The sequence below is a fragment of the Hyla sarda genome, chromosome 3, assembly GCF_029499605.1.
Source record: "Hyla sarda isolate aHylSar1 chromosome 3, aHylSar1.hap1, whole genome shotgun sequence".
Lineage (NCBI taxonomy): Eukaryota > Metazoa > Chordata > Amphibia > Anura > Hylidae > Hyla > Hyla sarda.
In genome coordinates this window covers 250,991,776-250,998,561 of record NC_079191.1, presented here as the reverse complement: position 1 = coordinate 250,998,561, position 6,786 = coordinate 250,991,776, and the positions used below count along the sequence as shown (strand labels likewise).

Here is a 6,786-nt window from a genome sequence, read left to right as displayed (position 1 = left end):
GATCATAAGTACTGGAACGATTGAGAGCTTTAAATGTAGGTAATGTACAAATCTGTATAACTTTTTGGCACCAGTTGATTTCCAAAAATACATTTTTTCCCACCGGTTCATATACATTTAACTGGGACAGTACAGGCTAGCCGAGAGCTAGGTAGGACTTAGGTTCGAGTCCCCCACTCTGTGCGCTTAATTTAGCCTTCCATGTCTTGTGGGGGTATAGCTCAGTGGTAGAGCATTTGACTGCAGATCAAGAGGTCCTTGGTTCAAATCCGAGTGCCCCCTAATCCCCCTTTTTTTTGCTTTCGAACTGAACCATATCCCACATATGTAGTTTATTGCTGAAAATTAGCAATGTCGAGGTACATGCGTGCCACATATTGCAGGGGTATAGCTCAGTGGTAGAGCCGGTTCAAGAGGTCCTTGGTTCAAATCCAAGTGCCCGCTAATGCACAATTTTTTCTTTACAGCTCAACCATATCTCATGTTTGTAGTTTATTGCAAAACATTTGCAATGTTGAGGTACAGACATTGTAAATTTTTTTGGGCCAAAAAAAAAAAAAGGACCATAGAACTTCCTCTTGTAGCATACAGCAGCTGATAAGTATTGGAAGAGTTAAGAGCTTTAAATACAAGTCATTTCCAAATCTGTATAACTTTTTGGCACCGGTTAATAAAAAAAAAAAATTGCCACACGAGTATCCCTTTAAGATCCACGAATGTAACTTTAATCTTTTTGTGGTCTGACAAAACTTACAACTAAAAAAATAAGGTACGAGAACATGCCACCAACTACTCCAAACCCCTTAGAACACCGACATCCACATGTTTTTATATATGGACAATAAAAGCAAGGCCATTTCCTCCATCTGCTACCAAGGGGGTTCAAACCCATGAAGTTGGATTCAACCAATACAGCAGGGGATTTGAACAAACAACCTTCATGCTGCTAGGCTGCAAGGCTAACCACTGAGCTGTGAGGGATCTTGACACAGCGAGCAGAGTGCTAGATCCGTTGTAGGTTCGAGTAACCGCCCCGTACCAAAACCCTCCCCCCCCCCCCCTTCCTCTGTACATTTAATCTGTGTGCCAAAACAACCTAGACCTTGGTCGCCGCATATGGTTGACAAGCAGCTCCCACAGCCTGGTGGTTAGAGCAGCAGCCTTGGAGTGCAGAGGTCGAGAGTTCGAATCCTGTGAAGATCGTGACGATGGAAGCTGTTAAAAGAGATGGATCGTGGACGATGTCGGTGCATAAATGGACTGAGGTGAGGTGGATGTCAAGGAGAGCAGATTGCGGAATAATGGATCGTGGACCTGGAGGATGTCGATGGGTGGACTGAGGTGAGGAGGATGTCAAGGAAAACAGATGTTGAGGTAAGTGGTCAGAGGGTGAAGTGGTGGGAGGTGGTTGACTACATCGAATGGAGGCTTCTAGATTGTCGATCTGCCAAAAGTGGTGTTGTGTCTGTTGCAACATGTGGGATGTTGAAAATAAAAAAAATGGGAGTGTTTATTTACCTTTTTCTTTTATATTCAAGAAAAATGATCTCCCCCTCTTGTGCCTCCAGCCCATCACACACTTCCACATCACCAACCTTCTTCCTATCACAACTTCCTTCCCACCCACACCACTCACTTCCTTACCACCCACACCACCACCACAGCTATCCACACCTCCTGGATGCCCAACCATCAACCACACACACACACACACACACTAACACTTACCTTAACATACTCCATTGCCATGCTCTGCTGCCACAATTTCTCCAAACCAGCTTCAGTGTCTTCACAGGACTTGAACTGCCAACCTCTGTGCTCCAAGGCAGAAGCTCTAACCACTAGACCGTGAGAGCTACTTGGAAAATGGCAAGGAGGACTGTGGTCTAGACCTGCCCTGCCCCGCCCCGCCCCAACCCCCCCCCCTTCCTCTGTACAGTTACTCTGTGTGCCAAAACAACCTAGACCTCGGTCGCTGCATTTGGTTGACAAGCAGCTCCCACGGCCTGGTGGTTAGAGCAGCAGCCTTGGAGTGCAGAGGTCGAGAGTTCGAACCCTGTGAAGATCGTGACGATGGAAGCTGTTAAAAGAGATGGATCGTGGATGATGTCGGTGGATAAATGGACTGAGGTGAGGTGGATGTCAAGGAGAGCAGATTGCGGAATAATGGATCGTTGACCTGGAGGATGTCGATAGGTGGACTGAGGTGAGGAGGATGTCAAGGAGAACAGATGTTGAGGTAAGTGGTCAGAGGGTGAAGTGGTGGGAGGTGGTCGACTACATCGAATGGAGGCTTCTAGGTTGTCGATCTGCCAAAAGTGGTGTTGTGTCTGTTGCAACATGTGGGATGTTGAAAATAAAAAAATGGGAGTGTTTATTTGCCTTTTTTTTTTTTTTATATTCAAGAAAAATGATCTCCCCCTCTAGTGCCTCCAGCCCATCACACACTTCCACATCACCAACCTTCTTCCTATCACACCTTCCTTCCCACCCACACCACTCACTTCCTTACCACCCACACCACCACCACAGCTATCCACACCTCCAACACCTTCTGGATGCCCAACCATCAACCACACACACACACACACACACACACACACACACACACACACACACACTCCATTGCCATGCTCTGCTGCCACAATTTCTCCAAACCAGCTTCAGTGTCTTCACAGGACTTGAACTGCCAACCTCTGTGCTCCAAGGCAGAAGCTCTAACCACTAGACCATGAGAGCTACTTGGAAAATGGCAAGGATGACTGTGGTCTAGACCTGCCCCGCCCCGCCCCAACCCCCCCCCCCCCCCCTTCCTCTGTACAGTTACTCTGTGTGCCAAAACAACCTAGACCTCGGTCGCTGCATTTGGTTGACAAGCAGCTCCCACGGCCTGGTGGTTAGAGCAGCAGCCTTGGAGTGCAGAGGTCGAGAGTTCGAATCCTGTGAAGATCGTGACGATGGAAGCTGTTAAAAGAGATGGATCGTGGATGATGTCGGTGGATAAATGGACTGAGGTGAGGTGGATGTCAAGGAGAGCAGATTGCGGAATAATGGATCGTCGACCTGGAGGATGTCGATAGGTGGACTGAGGTGAGGAGGATGTCAAGGAGAACAGATGTTGAGGTAAGTGGTCAGAGGGTGAAGTGGTGGGAGGTGGTCGACTACATCGAATGGAGGCTTCTAGGTTGTCGATCTGCCAAAAGTGGTGTTGTGTCTGTTGCAACATGTGGGATGTTGAAAATAAAAAAATGGGAGTGTTTATTTGCCTTTTTTTTTTTTTTATATTCAAGAAAAATGATCTCCCCCTCTAGTGCCTCCAGCCCATCACACACTTCCACATCACCAACCTTCTTCCTATCACACCTTCCTTCCCAACCACACCACTCACTTCCTTACCACCCACACCACCACCACAGCTATCCACACCTCCAACACCTTCTGGATGCCCAACCATCAACCACACACACACACACACACACACACCTTAACATACTCCATTGCCATGCTCTGCTGCCACAATTTCTCCAAACCAGCTTCAGTGTCTTCACAGGACTTGAACTGCCAACCTCTGTGCTCCAAGGCAGAATCTCTAACCACTAGACCGTGAGAGCTACTTGGAAAATGGCAAGGAGGACTGTGTTCTTGAACTGTCTTGACAAAAAAAGAGAAAACGAGCAGAGGGGGGCTCGAACCTAAGACCGAGCTACCTCTTAGGCTTGCAATATCTAAATTCGAGCCCCCCTCTCTTTATGGCACGCAGGACATGCAGATCATAAGTACTGGAACGATTGAGAGCTTTAAATGTAGGTAATGTACAAATCTGTATAACTTTTTGGCACCAGTTGATTTCCAAAAATACATTTTTTCCCACCGGTTCATATACATTTAACTGGGACAGTACAGGCTAGCCGAGAGCTAGGTAGGACTTAGGTTCGAGTCCCCCACTCTGTGCGCTTAATTTAGCCTTCCATGTCTTGTGGGGGTATAGCTCAGTGGTAGAGCATTTGACTGCAGATCAAGAGGTCCTTGGTTCAAATCCGAGTGCCCCCTAATCCCCCTTTTTTTTGCTTTCGAACTGAACCATATCCCACATATGTAGTTTATTGCTGAAAATTAGCAATGTCGAGGTACATGCGTGCCACATATTGCAGGGGTATAGCTCAGTGGTAGAGCCGGTTCAAGAGGTCCTTGGTTCAAATCCAAGTGCCTGCTAATGCACAATTTTTTCTTTACAGCTCAACCATATCTCATGTTTGTAGTTTATTGCAAAACATTTGCAATGTTGAGGTACAGACATTGTAAATTTTTTTGGGCCAAAAAAAAAAAAAAGGACCATAGAACTTCCTCTTGTAGCATACAGCAGCTGATAAGTATTGGAAGAGTTAAGAGCTTTAAATACAAGTCATTTCCAAATCTGTATAACTTTTTGGCACCGGTTAATAAAAAAAAAAAATTGCCACACGAGTATCCCTTTAAGATCCACGAATGTAACTTTAATCTTTTTGTGGTCTGACAAAACTTACATCTAAAAAAATAAGGTACGAGAACATGCCACCAACTACTCCAAACCCCTTAGAACACCGACATCCACATGTTTTTATATATGGACAATAAAAGCAAGGCCATTTCCTCCATCTGCTACCAAGGGGGTTCAAACCCATGAAGTTGAATTCAACCAATACAGCAGGGGATTTGAACAAACAACCTTCATGCTGCTAGGCTGCAAGGCTAACCACTGAGCTGTGAGGGATCTTGACACAGCGAGCAGAGTGCTAGATCCGTCTTAGGTTCGAGTAACCGCCCCGTACCAAAACCCTCCCCCCCCCTTCCTCTGTACATTTAATCTGTGTGCCAAAACAACCTAGACCTTGGTCGCCGCATTTGGTTGACAAGCAGCTCCCACGGCCTGGTGGTTAGAGCAGCAGCCTTGGAGTGCAGAGGTCGAGAGTTCGAATCCTGTGCAGATCGTGACGATGGAAGCTGTTAAAAGAGATGGATCGTGGACGATGTCGGTGGATAAATGGACTGAGGTGAGGTGGATGTCAAGGAGAGCAGATTGCGGAATAATGGATCGTGGACCTGGAGGATGTCGATGGGTGGACTGAGGTGAGGAGGATGTCAAGGAAAACAGATGTTGAGGTAAGTGGTCAGAGGGTGAAGTGGTGGGAGGTGGTTGACTACATCGAATGGAGGCTTCTAGATTGTCGATCTGCCAAAAGTGGTGTTGTGTCTGTTGCAACATGTGGGATGTTGAAAATAAAAAAATGGGAGTGTTTATTTGCCTTTTTTTTTTTTATATTCAAGAAAAATGATCTCCCCCTCTAGTGCCTCCAGCCCATCACACACTTCCACATCACCAACCTTCTTCCTATCACACCTTCCTTCCCACCCACACCACTCACTTCCTTACCACCCACACCACCACCACAGCTATCCACACCTCCAACACCTTCTGGATGCCCAACCATCAACCACACACACACACACACACTAACACTTACCTTAACATACTCCATTGCCATGCTCTGCTGCCACAATTTCTTCAAACCAGCTTCAGTGTCTTCACAGGACTTGAACTGCCAACCTCTGTGCTCCAAGGCAGAAGCTCTAACCACTAGACCGTGAGAGCTACTTGGAAAATGGCAAGGAGGACTGTGGTCTTGAACTGTCTTGACAAAAAAAGAGAAAACGAGCAGAGGGGGGCTCGAACCTAAGACCGAGCTACCTCTTAGGCTTGCAATATCTAAATTCGAGCCCCCCTCTCTTTATGGCACGCAGGACATGCAGATCATAAGTACTGGAACGATTGAGAGCTTTAAATGTAGGTAATGTACAAATCTGTATAACTTTTTGGCACCAGTTGATTTCCAAAAATACATTTTTTCCCACCGGTTCATATACATTTAACTGGGACAGTACAGGCTAGCCGAGAGCTAGGTAGGACTTAGGTTCGAGTCCCCCACTCTGTGCGCTTAATTTAGCCTTCCATGTCTTGTGGGGGTATAGCTCAGTGGTAGAGCATTTGACTGCAGATCAAGAGGTCCTTGGTTCAAATCCGAGTGCCCCCTAATCCCCCTTTTTTTTGCTTTCGAACTGAACCATATCCCACATATGTAGTTTATTGCTGAAAATTAGCAATGTCGAGGTACATGCGTGCCACATATTGCAGGGGTATAGCTCAGTGGTAGAGCCGGTTCAAGAGGTCCTTGGTTCAAATCCAAGTGCCCGCTAATGCACAATTTTTTCTTTACAGCTCAACCATATCTCATGTTTGTAGTTTATTGCAAAACATTTGCAATGTTGAGGTACAGACATTGTAAATTTTTTTGGGCCAAAAAAAAAAAAAAGGACCATAGAACTTCCTCTTGTAGCATACAGCAGCTGATAAGTATTGGAAGAGTTAAGAGCTTTAAATACAAGTCATTTCCAAATCTGTATAACTTTTTGGCACCGGTTAATAAAAAAAAAAAATTGCCACACGAGTATCCCTTTAAGATCCACGAATGTAACTTTAATCTTTTTGTGGTCTGACAAAACTTACATCTAAAAAAATAAGGTACGAGAACATGCCACCAACTACTCCAAACCCCTTAGAACACCGACATCCACATGTTTTTATATATGGACAATAAAAGCAAGGCCATTTCCTCCATCTGCTACCAAGGGGGTTCAAACCCATGAAGTTGAATTCAACCAATACAGCAGGGGATTTGAACAAACAACCTTCATGCTGCTAGGCTGCAAGGCTAACCACTGAGCTGTGAGGGATCTTGACACAGCGAGCAG

At 45.8% G+C, this 6,786-nt stretch overlaps 3 non-coding genes across 3 annotated transcripts; all 3 read left to right on the top strand.

Moving 5' to 3' along the window:
- Positions 1 to 210: 210 nt before the first annotated feature.
- On the top strand, positions 211 to 282 carry TRNAC-GCA (transfer RNA cysteine (anticodon GCA)). Its single transcript has one exon. It is a non-coding gene; the product is annotated as a tRNA-Cys (tRNA).
- Positions 283 to 3,978: 3,696 nt separating this feature from the next.
- Positions 3,979 to 4,050, top strand: TRNAC-GCA (transfer RNA cysteine (anticodon GCA)). Its single transcript has one exon. It is a non-coding gene; the product is annotated as a tRNA-Cys (tRNA).
- A 1,946-nt stretch (positions 4,051 to 5,996) lies between these two features.
- Positions 5,997 to 6,068, top strand: TRNAC-GCA (transfer RNA cysteine (anticodon GCA)). Its single transcript has one exon. It is a non-coding gene; the product is annotated as a tRNA-Cys (tRNA).
- Positions 6,069 to 6,786: the final 718 nt, after the last annotated feature.